This window comes from Vanacampus margaritifer, chromosome 12, assembly GCF_051991255.1.
Source record: "Vanacampus margaritifer isolate UIUO_Vmar chromosome 12, RoL_Vmar_1.0, whole genome shotgun sequence".
Classification (NCBI taxonomy): Eukaryota; Metazoa; Chordata; class Actinopteri; order Syngnathiformes; family Syngnathidae; genus Vanacampus; species Vanacampus margaritifer.
Genome location: NC_135443.1, coordinates 5736395 through 5748447, shown reverse-complemented (window position 1 = coordinate 5748447; position 12053 = coordinate 5736395). Strand labels below are relative to the sequence as shown.

Here is a 12053-nt window from a genome sequence, read left to right as displayed (position 1 = left end):
CGGTGGCCCTGACCTCTAATTATCACACAAGCTGTCAGTGTAAAAAGCAAAACAAAACTATAAATGTCTCTTGACACTTATCTGACTTACAAGCCCCTTTGGCATTTTCATTTGCACAAAAGCCAAATTCAATCTGTATCCCGCGTTCAAATGTAGCCTACGGACAAGACAGTACACCACGGAAACTAGAACCTTTAGCACCTATTGTGCTAATACGCTATCGTTCACTGTGTGCCACAAGAGCAAATAGTCAGAAAGCAATTTTTTTTTTTAAGAATAGTTTCGCTGTTTGTTATAATTAATTTGACAATGAGGACTGTAAGCGCAAAGCTCAAGGGTGGGCGTTTGCACGGTTTCCAGAGCAGGTTTATCACGGCCGGTAAAAAAAAAACCCTAAACTTTAGCACGAGTGGGTGGCTGCACAGCTGCCCACATAATGCACTGTAAGCCACCACTCACGCTCATTGTTGTTTGCTTCTGAACTAATGGAGGAAAAATATGCAAATATGTGCAGATGAAAGAGCTGCTCTTTAAGTGAATGCAGGGGCGCTGAACTCTCAAGGACATAGTTATGAAGTCCACTTCAGACTATTTGAAAATATACTCGAGAGATTAGCGTCATTGTGATTCTTTTCCAAAAATCTCTGGTATGGACTATATTTGGCCCTTAAATACACTTCCTCCAATAATGACCGAGGATAAATATAGGAGATGTCCAATGAATTCTTATATAATGGAAATCGATTTATCCTAGTAGTAAAAGAACAAAAAAATACTCAGCACTACGCTCAACGAAATATTACATGATAAAATATCTATCTATATATATAATTTACAGTAAATGAAAATATCCAATTGACCATCTGGAGAAATTTACATAAAGAATCAATTATATTTAGCATAGAAATTAAGTAAGAGTGTATGGAAGCATGGAACTGGAGTAAACAATTTTGACTGGGCTAAGTCTTTGGATCGTACTGCAAAGTCGTTGGATCGGTCTTGATGAAGTTGTTCGAATCTTCTGGTAAAGTCGTGTGAACATCTTTATAAAGTCGTGTGAACGACCTGGTGAAGTCTGTTCGGACGACCTGGTGAAGTCTGTCCGGACGACCTGGTGAAGTCTGTCCGGACGACCGGGTGAAGTCTGTCCGGACGACCTGGTGAAGTCTGTCCGGACGACCTGGTGAAGTCTGTCCGGACGACCTGGTGAAGTCTGTCCGGACGACCGGGTGAAGTCTGTTCGGACGACCGGGTGAAGTCTGTTCGGACGACCTGGTGAAGTCTGTCCGGACGACCTGGTGAAGTCTGTTCGGACGACCTGGTGAAGTCTGTTCGGACGACCGGTTCGGACGACCTGGTGGAGTCTGTCCGGACGACCTGGTGGAGTCTGTCCGGACGACCTGGTGGAGTCTGTCCGGACGACCGGTTCGGACGACCTGGTGAAGTCTGTCCGGACAACCTGGTGAAGTCTGTCCGGACGACCTGGTGAAGTCTGTTCGGACAACCGGTTCGGACGACCTGGTGAAGTCTGTCCGGACGACCTGGTGAAGTCTGTTCGGACGACCGGCTTGGACGACCTGGTGAAGTCTGTTCGGACGACCGGTTCGGACGACCTGGTGAAGTCTGTCCGGACGACCTGGTGAAGTCTGTTCGGACGACCGGTTCGGACGACCTGGTGAAGTCTGTTCGGACGACCGGCTCGGACGACCTGGTGAAGTCTGTTCGGACGACCGGTTCGGACGACCTGGTGAAGTCTGTCCGGACGACCTGGTGAAGTCTGTTCGGACGACCGGTTCGGACAACCTGGTGAAGTCTGTTCGGACGACCTGGTGAAGTCTGTCCGAACGACTTGGTGGAGTCTGTCGGGACGACCTGGTGGAGTCTGTCGGGACGACCTGGTGGAGTCTGTCCGGACGACCTGGTGGAGTCTGTCCGGACGACCGGTTCGGACGACCTGGTGGAGTCTGTCCGGACGACCGGTTCGGACAACCTGGTGAAGTCTGTCCGGACGACCTGGTGAAGTCTGTTCGGACAACCGGTTCGGACGACCTGGTGAAGTCTGTCCGGACGACCTGGTGAAGTCTGTTCGGACGACCGGCTCGGACGACCTGGTGAAGTCTGTTCGGACGACCGGTTCGGACGACCTGGTGAAGTCTGTCCGGACGACCTGGTGAAGTCTGTTCGGACGACCGGTTCGGACAACCTGGTGAAGTCTGTTCGGACGACCGGTTCGGACGACCTGGTGAAGTCTGTCCGGACGACCTGGTGAAGTCTGTTCGGACGACCGGTTCGGACGACCTGGTGAAGTCTGTTCGGACGACCGGCTCGGACGACCTGGTGAAGTCTGTTCGGACGACCGGTTCGGACGACCTGGTGAAGTCTGTCCGGACGACCTGGTGAAGTCTGTTCGGACGACCGGTTCGGACAACCTGGTGAAGTCTGTTCGGACGACCGGTTCGGACGACCTGGTGAAGTCTGTCCGGACGACCTGGTGAAGTCTGTCCGAACGACCTGGTGAAGTCTGTCCGAACGACCTGGTGAAGTCTGTCCGAACGACCTGGTGAAGTCGTTTCGAACATGTTGCTAAATGGTAATGTATGCTAAATGTTAAAAAAAAATTACGTTTTCCCCCCGTAATGCCACAGGGTATTGACTTGCGAATGCACAATTATGGCATTACACCATGGAATCATGAGAAAACATATCGTTGCATTATGGGAAAAGATGCTAAGCTTCTAAGATGCTAAGCCATATGAAAATAGTGAATATTGATGAGGTAACTGGGATATTTTACTAGAAGTTTCCATGAATCCATTTTCTCAAATCAAACTGCTATCTTTTGTGTTGCTTTACCCATGTTAACTGCCGCATCATTTACCACGGCTGCATACATTGCCGTTACATAATTGAAACGCTCGCCAGCTATTTTGCATGGCTCCATCTGTACGTACGTACACACCTTGGCACACATTCCCACGGGATTGCTGAGCGGCAGCTCGCAGGCATCAGGATGTCGGGGTTGACTCGCTTGATGCGCACCTCTGGGAAATGACACTTCCAACAAGAATCAATTTGTCCCCAGCAAAAAACAATGTTGGAGATGACATGCTTTTTTCCCCCTCTTTCCTCTTCACTTCTCGTGAGGTTTGTGGCATGGCAGAGACTGTGGAGATTGCATCTTAAAGGGGCAGGGCGGAGAGATAACAAAGGAAGCTGAGGACTTGTGTGCATTTGCGGCTTGTGAGCCGTGCTGCCACAAACTGGTCTGTGAATGGTTTATTGCGCCATTGACTCGCAGAGCTCAAATGGAAGCGCGATCAGCGCAAATTGAACGAGTCTCGAGTGAGAGGAAGGCATCAATCCTTTTACGAGAACTTTCTCCCTAAACTGCATCGTAGGAAATGAACTCGATTTTCTGAGTAAACTAAGAAAAGTTTTTTTTTTTGCGCTTAATGCATAGATTTTGACCTTCTTAAACCAGTGAACCGCTGCAGCGTGGGTCAAAGATGGCGAGTCAAAAATCGATTCAAAAAGCTCAAACTCACCAATCTAATCATTTCGAAAAGTGCTCTTATAATGAACACAAAAAGTGACTTTATTTCATTAAACAGAATTTAAAAAAAAGAAATATCTGCATATGCCACAAGACCTCAATAATGATGTTAATGTTGGCTCCTAATGAGTTGATAAAAAAGCGACAGACATAAAAAGGAAAGTCACTCAAACACGGCCACGTCACGCCGCCTCTGATTTCCCACTAAAAGCCTTTTCACTCCGACCAGACTTTTCTACATCCCTTAATCACTTTGCACTGAGGAGTGTCTTCACTCCTCCCTGAACCCTTGGCCCTTGTTTTCTCTGCAGCACCGCAGACACCAGGGAGAGCATTAGCACTGTAGCTTAAACTAATTAATCGTGAGCTTTTGCTCCAAAGACCGCGCCGTGCTAAAAACAAAATTGGCCAAGTTGGAGTAGTGATGTCATAATCTGGAATCGGGAAACCTGCTTTTAAGATTAGGCGAGGAAATGCTAGAGATAAATTAAATACTGTCATAAATTGTGTAATCATATTTAATCATATAATGGTCCTGAGTGTTTATTTACTCAACTGTGTGAAGTATCAAATCTCTGAATTCACTTTATAGGATCTTTAGTACATTTGGGTTGAGGTGACTGTAAAGTCATCAATTATGGATGTCAAGCGCAACAGGACTCACTTTAGCCTTGTGTTTGCACGCCAAAGGTGAATAGCGTCTCCACTCCATTCAGATTTGGGTTTTGCCTTTGGACTCTATAGGCTACGTTCATTAAACCAACATGAAAACCAGAGAGTTGAAGATGGAAAATCCGAGGCATGCTTAAGTTTTAGTTTTTAATAAATGTTAGTTTTAGTTTCTTTTTAATACAGTTTTTTTGTCGGTTGCGGGATTAAAAAAAAGTCTGAATAAGTATTGCATAATAAAAGCAACAAAAATATTTTTATTCAAAATTTACCCCAAAAGCTTATGTATGAAATTAATAGACAACAAAAAAGGCATTTTCACTATAATTATACTTCATTTTAATTAGTTAAACCATGTTGAAACTGTGTTTCAATTAGTTATCGTTTTTTTTTTTTAAAGTTTTTATTTTGAAAAATGCAAAAACCTTGACCTACAACAAGACATCATGTATGTGTAGCTTATCTGATGCTATTAGCTAATGCTAAGTCTACATCCAAGAAAACTCTTCACAGCTCGGCAGATGTAATAAGATGGCCATTACAAATATGTATAACAGTTGTAGAAAATACTTTATTATTATTATTTTTTACAAAATAAAATCAATCAAGTTTGTTATTGTTTGGGTTAGAGGGATTAATAATAATGCCACAACACCAAAGTCAGCTAGGCTACTTCACTTCCCGCCTGGATGCAGCAGCCAATCATATTGCAGAGGGGCGTGTCCTACCTACCTCCACGTCCAAATGAATTGTGCTTAACCAATTCAAGCATCTATGAATGTAGCTGATCATGTCATTGGTGGAAAAATTCGGTCTTGGGGAGTGTATGTAAATTAGCCCTGAACTGCAGAGCATCTTGCTCAGACACATTTTCAAATAAAATATTTACTTGGTTGTCAAGGGTGTCAAGAAGCCCAACTAATTGTATGCAAACAAATAAAAGTACATTTTTCATAATATGTCCCCTTTTATGAATTAATTTTGATTGATGCCGAGTACATTAAATGTGTGTAAGAGCAGTGAAGCCTTCATTGTTGAAGTTCAGTTTCTTTGTTTGAAACCCCACAATTCTTAAGAATTATCAGATGGCCTTGATAAGCTGTCGTTATTGTTAAATCTGTCGCGTTCTTTTCAAACCACACGCCTTGAGTGGCCTTCTCTGCAAATTACGCTGCGGAAAGTTAATGTCGTTTGCTTTTCTGTTTTGCTTTTCACACTTCCAGCGGAGTCTCATAAGCGGCAAAGTTGTTTTATCGAGCGTAGCAGCCGGCTACCTTTTCCTCTGGATTTATTCAGCATGGCAGCTAATCAGAGGCTATCGATGGGGGACTTTCTGTTGTTGGTTAAGCTGAGCAGAGGACGGTGCAAAAAAGTGATTGTTCCAAAGTCGCAGGTGAATCACCGCTAAGTGCCTCCAGCCGTGTTATTTTTTTTTCTAGTGTGCTGCAGCCGTCTCGGACAGATCCGACTAATGGAGTGAAACGAAAAGAGTGCTAAAGTTCGGCTATTGTTAAGCTATTGTTGGTTTTATTAATACTTCCTGGTATTGTTTCATTAGAGTATCTTTTTGTGGGTGTAAAAAAAGACTTTGATTCAGCATATCTGTCATGTTTGTGCTGTTTTACAAGAAGGAACACTGAGTAAAGACTTCTACGTTGGCTAGCCACGATAGCCGTAGCCTAGCTGGCTAGCTGCTACATACGCCTCTTTACATTTGACATCAGGCTACAGTGGGTTCTGTAACACATTTTGTAGCTAAAACTACTACTATTATTTTGGATGCTATGTCCACAACCTTTTCCACAGATACTAATAGTACTATAAGGATTGTCAATTTTTTGGGGTTTGAAGAGGAATAAAAAATATTTGTCCTCTTTGCGTGTTCCAAAACTTGAAGACAGATTTAATGTAAGAAAAAACACCTTTGCAAAAATGATTTTAATCTAACAAGAGATCTCTGGACATCGTAACAGACTCCAATTCATCACTTAACAGGTGGAATTCAGAGCGCCGAATGTGCCTCTTCCGCGTGTAAAATGGCTTCTTATAGTTAAAAAGACCGCCTCTCTTTAATTTGTAGACAAAACATACTCTCTGGGTACTTTTCCATGAGCGATGGCGAAAACAGAGTCAGGGGTGTGGGTTCGAAGCAAATTCTGTTCTCAAGGACCAAATGTGTTTTCCCACAGAGAAGGAACTTCTAGACCAAATAATATGTCCCAGCTTAAGGTCAAATTATACTGAGTTCAACACTACTTGCTTTACACGTCTATAAAACCTTTCAACATGGTTAATATAAAGAATTAAGATGTTAATAATGTATAACAATGGTTAATATATGAAAATAAAGAATTTAAATGTTTATAATATCTAACAGGTTCCGGGAACCCTTTACAGGTGAAACATTTTTCTAAAACCCTCCCTCAAAATCCTGTTATTGATCCATTAGAGTAGCCTTTTGTGAAAGAAAGACTTTGATTTGGCATTTCCGTCATCTGTTTGGGATGTTTTACAATAAGCAGCACTGAGTTCGGACTTCTACGTTAGCGTACCACTTTAGCTGTAGCAAGCTAGTGGCCGACTGACTAGCTGCCACATGCTTGTCTTGACAGAGGGTTCTGTAACTATGTTGAATTGAAGGAAGGAGCTTAATTTAGTCTGCCAATTGCCTAGTTAGAAAAACGTGCTTTGCCACCATTTTGTGGCATCTTTCAACAGCAGAGGTGGCGAATCCAGGTCCAGGAAGTAAAAACCCTGCCCCAGTTTGGCTTCAGCCCCCTGGTGCTAGCTAGCTAGCTAGCTCCCTAGCAGATAAACAAGCACCATGGGTGCTAGCTAGCTAGCTAGCTTCCTAGAAGGTAAACAAGCACCATGGGAACTAGCTAGGGAGCTAGCTAACTAGCCAAACTATGGCAGGGTTTTTTACTTTCAGGACCTGGATTTGCCACCTCTGATCAACAGCTCCAATCCTTTTTTGGTGGAAATGATTTTTGTAGATGTCTGCTATTCATGGTCAATCCAAAAATCCAAAGGGGGATGCCTGTACACATTACTAAAAAACAATTTGTGGACGCTCATGGGTCCAAGACCCCCCCCAGCTTGATGACCCAGTTATCTCCAACACAAAGTTGCATATCTGGCAGATATTCAGTGGGGGAGGCGGGGCAACAGCGTTTTAGCCCGGCTCACCTTTACTGACCGATGTAATAAGATTACCTGCTTTACACGTCATGACCACAGAGAGGAAGAGACACAGAGAGATTTGAACAGAGCTGCCTGTTGTGGTCCGTGTATGGAAAAACCTTTCTCTAAAGACACCGGCGTAGCTGTGATCTGATGACGGGACCCCCACTTTGCTCCTGTGTGCTCCTAAACAGGGAATTTCTCTCTCCAAAGCCAAAGCATGGTAAGACCCGTCTCGTCTTCCGATTGGTATTGATCGTCTGTTAGCGTGGCATGTAAACAGCCTGTGGTGGCTGTCTTTGCCACGTGTCAAATATGACCCCCCCCACCCATTTCATAGCATTCACTCCCCACAGCTTTGCCCTCACCTTTGCCACCAATCTCTTAAGGGAAACACTATACGAGTGCATCAGCATCGATGCCAGATTACCGAAGGATTATATCCCATTGACGGAGCTTCATTCTATACGCGCCTCTTAATACGAGCAAGGTGTGACTTTTTTTGGCATTCCTCTTCAGCGTTTTATTCGGGAAACAAGAAGCTAATGACTGAACGTCTCTCGGGTCAATTTGTCTCCGGAGGGTGAGCAGCTGCGTTCCTTTATTAGTTTACTCACTTATGTGCTTCATATGCATATCAATAAGAGCTTAGTTTTATCATTTCAGACCGCGCCGCAGGAGGAAGACGAGCGCGGGCCTCCTCAAAACTTAATTACTCGAGTTTCTTTCACAAGCTTGCATGGTAAATTACAAGCAACGTAACGAGATACAACGCTTTTTTTTTAAAAAAATTCAAAAAAGGTCAAATGACGCGAGGGGCTTCACTTGCGATAATCCATAACATGAACAAATGCCTCTGAAGAGTAAGTGGTCGCACTTTCCGTCAACCTCGCAGCTGTGTGGGACGTATAAATGAAACCTAAATGTACGCCTGCGGATGAGAGACCCTCTTTGCTTTTTGGGCTTACAAATACAAACCACTACAGCAAATTGTTGGATTTTTATTCATATCTGCCTCACAGTTAAGAGGTTCTGGGTTCAAGTCTTGGATCCGTTTACTGTACATGTTTGCCATGTGCTTCTCAGAGTATTGCAGTTTGCTCTAACAGTTCAATGATACTAATAAAGACAAACACAAAAGAAAATTGATGGATGGATCTTCCCACTGGAAGTACAACAAAAAACTGCCGTCATAAAACCTTAATAAACTGTACAGTGTTCACCCGATATATTGTGTCTTATTGTTTAAGGGGCCGATTTTTTTAAAATGGGTTTTTACAGAAAAAAAAATACAAAAAAATATCTCACCAGTGATGGGATAATTATGATTTCCCAGGAATGTTGTAGTAGGGATCATTTAAAAATGTGAACATTGGCAGATATTTATGAAATAACATGTTGTATATGTTATGAGAAATAACTGAATACCATTATTGCTAATTATAACGTATGACTACAGCCCGATCAATGTGTTTTTTATGATATTCGATTAATTGTCCGATTTTATTAAAAACAGATTAAGCTAATTAAAAATGTTTGTTTTTGCATGACGTCTAGTGATATGAAGTATAGGTAGAACATTTGACTCTTTTTTTTTTTTTTTTTTTAATTTATTTTTTACAATACTTTGTCTTAGTATTTAACTTTACGACAGAGAGCAAAATTGGCAAAAAAATAACAGTTTTACTGCCTATTTTGTGGGGGATATTTGACCTTAATTGTTTTGTCTTATGTTGTAGTGTCTTAACATGTGCAAAAATAGATAAATAAATAATAATAATAATCGACAAAAAATGTTTTTCTTGATTTTTGACTATTTTAAAAAGAGCTAAAATCAGCCAATTTAATCACGTAGGTCAGGCCCTAATAATAGCATCTTTGAAGATATGAATACATTTTTATTCCAGAAGTGCGTATCAAACTGGTAGCCCTTTGGATTAAGTACTTCCCAAGAAGTAGCTCTCATCTTCAAAATGGTTGGTGACCCCTGCCTTGGCATGTTAGATGGGAGAGTTAGGGTCGCTGATGCACTTTTGCGTGTGTGAGAGGTAAAAAAACAAACAAAAAAAAAAGAAAGTATAAAAAAAATAATTGTAATTGAATTCAATGAAAAATTTGAGTCATATTGTAAGACAAAAAATGAAAATTATCCCAATTAATCCACTATTACTGCAGTTTACTGAGTCTGTTGTGAAACCTTTCTTTGTGTGTGCTTCTGAAGTATATCGCCCCCAGGTGGTCAAAGCGCTCGCACTAGAATAAGCAGCACAATGTCTATTGAAATCAAGTAAAAACGCTTGATTTTTATTTTTTTTCCCCATTCTATTATGTCATAATTGTATGTTTATAGGTCTTATTTGCTGGTTAGTCTGTATTTAGGTTGAGGTAGGTGTTGTCTTTACAACCGCGGATAACAAAATGTTTTCGGTGTCAGTACAAGGAAGGAAAGTTCCTCCAGAGCAGGCTGGACAGAAACACTTCTATCGTTTATTTGACAAGATCCTGTTCTTTTCCTTATGGGCTACATTTCCAAAACGTACATCTTCAAAGTACTGTAACTCCGCCCTCTTCTCAAACATACTGCAACTTGCTCGACTATCTATTTCGTGTGGATGTTTTAGCACAGGCTTCACTTGAGATTACTCCGCATCAGCTTGAAGCTCTTAACATGTCTTTCATGTCCCTCCCTCACCTCCCTCCCTCGACCTTTTTTTATTTTATTTTTATTTTTTTTATTGCCATAACCAACGCCAGGCATTGCTACAGTCAGTGAGTTTTTCCCTGCATGTGTCAGGGAAGCATCTTAGCAGGTTTTGGTCTGACACTTTTTGATAACACTATGAAGTGTGGAAACAGGAAATTCAAGACCTTTGGCGATTGGCTGCAATCCTATGGGGTGATGTTTTTTTGATGATGACACTCGTGGTGCTCTCATACTGTTGCCTTTTTGATGCGAAGTTTCCTCGGGCGTAAAGAAAATACATATTTTTTAAGGGTGTCACAATTACAAGCAAAAAAAAAATCATGCTTGAATTTTTATTTATTTATTAAATATTGACTGATTAATGTTGTGCACTTTTTACGCTTGTTGATTACATTTAAAGTGGGTATATTTTTAACTAAGGGTGTCAAAATCAGTGTTAATTTTGAGTTAATTTAAAGTTCCTTTAACAACTATTTTTTTCTTTTTTTTCTTTTATTTATTTTATATTGTTCATTTGGTAATCTTACCGATTCGACATGTCAACATCATTGCTCTCTTCTTCTTTTTTTTTTTTTTCTCTTTGTTGATTAAATTTAAAGTGGGTATATTTTTAACATGGGTTCCTTTAACACCACAATTTTTTTAAACGCACAATTAATGACCACCCCTTACTTGGAAAGCATGTACTGGGGGAATTCCAGTCCAGTTCCGTCCATGTCAAAATTTAGTAGTAATAAATTTAATAATAATGTATATATTTTGTGGAGACTGGGGTCAAGTTGTATTTTGCAATTTAAAAAATGTGCAGAATTTCACAAGTTATTTCATGTTAAAGATTAGATAGCTCTTAATATGAAAAGAAAAATGGACTGAGCTGTTACCAACATCTTACAGATGTGATTATGCCATCTAGTGGCAGAAAAATGACCAACACAAATCAATATCACACTCATCACATTTTCTGATTTTAACAAAATTTTATGAATTAGAAAATTAATTACGATTACAATTTTTTATCGCCCGACACCCTTATTTTTAACATTTCAGTTCAAGGAGGAATGAGATTTGACTAATGTACTTCTGCAAAGTGTGAGCTGGCATCAGACTCGGCTCACAAATGACACCCCCACTCTCCAGGCATGCCTAATCGATTTACGTCCAATCCAAATGTTGGATTGATTGGTCATGCCTGGAGAGTAATGCACAAGGGTGACGTAAAAGAAAGGCGAGTGTTTTTGTGTCACTCTAACTGATGCTACAATGGAGCTTAGCAAATACTCCACATATTGGAAAAAAAAAAAAACTATACATACGTAGACGTTTTTATATCCTTGCGGGTGACGTCATCATTCATTGAGTTGCCACATAAGGGAATCGATAACCGGAATGATTAGGCAAGCAAAAAATTCGGTACCTAGGAATCAAATTACTGGGAACCAGTTGAAATATAAAACCGTTTTTTTTTTTTTATTCCCATCTCTAATTTTGGGTCATTTATATCAAAAGTTCAGAGTGAATGAATGACATTGTAGGATAAGAAAAGCCAAATACTGTCGATAAATTAAATTATTATTTTCTTTGTAACCTTTTTATGTTAACACTGAAGCTGTGTAATTATAATACCAGGCCGCCATTACACTTTAAAACTCACTTATACTAAAAGATGATTCTTACGTGTTCATTTCTGAATATTATTGCATTACTGTGCCTGCGCTTCTGTTCTTAAAAACAAAAAAACAAAAAAACTCTTGCTCCCCACAAGAAGCATGCACTCAACAGGTAGCGCATGTATGACATCTTAATTAGCTCCGTTCTCTAATTGGACATCTGCCCCTGTGTGTGTCTGTGGCTCTCAACTTTCATTGGCTTTTTTTTTTTTTATGACCATATGTTTCTCCTCACTTCTTGTGGACGCGTTAGTTTTGCACACAGATTGGCAGATTT

At 40.9% G+C, this 12053-nt stretch overlaps 1 protein-coding gene across 3 annotated transcripts in view; it reads left to right on the top strand.

Moving 5' to 3' along the window:
* The window catches only part of LOC144061371 (protocadherin-15-like), a 254801-nt gene that overhangs the window by 47928 nt on the left and 194820 nt on the right, over positions 1-12053 (top strand). Inside the window, exon 1 of one of the 3 annotated variants that reach the window (XM_077581758.1) lies at positions 7461-7628. The exons of the other annotated variants lie outside the window; for them this stretch is intronic. The gene's annotated coding sequence lies outside the window, so the exon portion shown is untranslated. Of the gene's footprint in view, positions 1-7460; positions 7629-12053 lie in introns of those variants that run through there. 3 annotated transcript variants of the gene reach the window in all.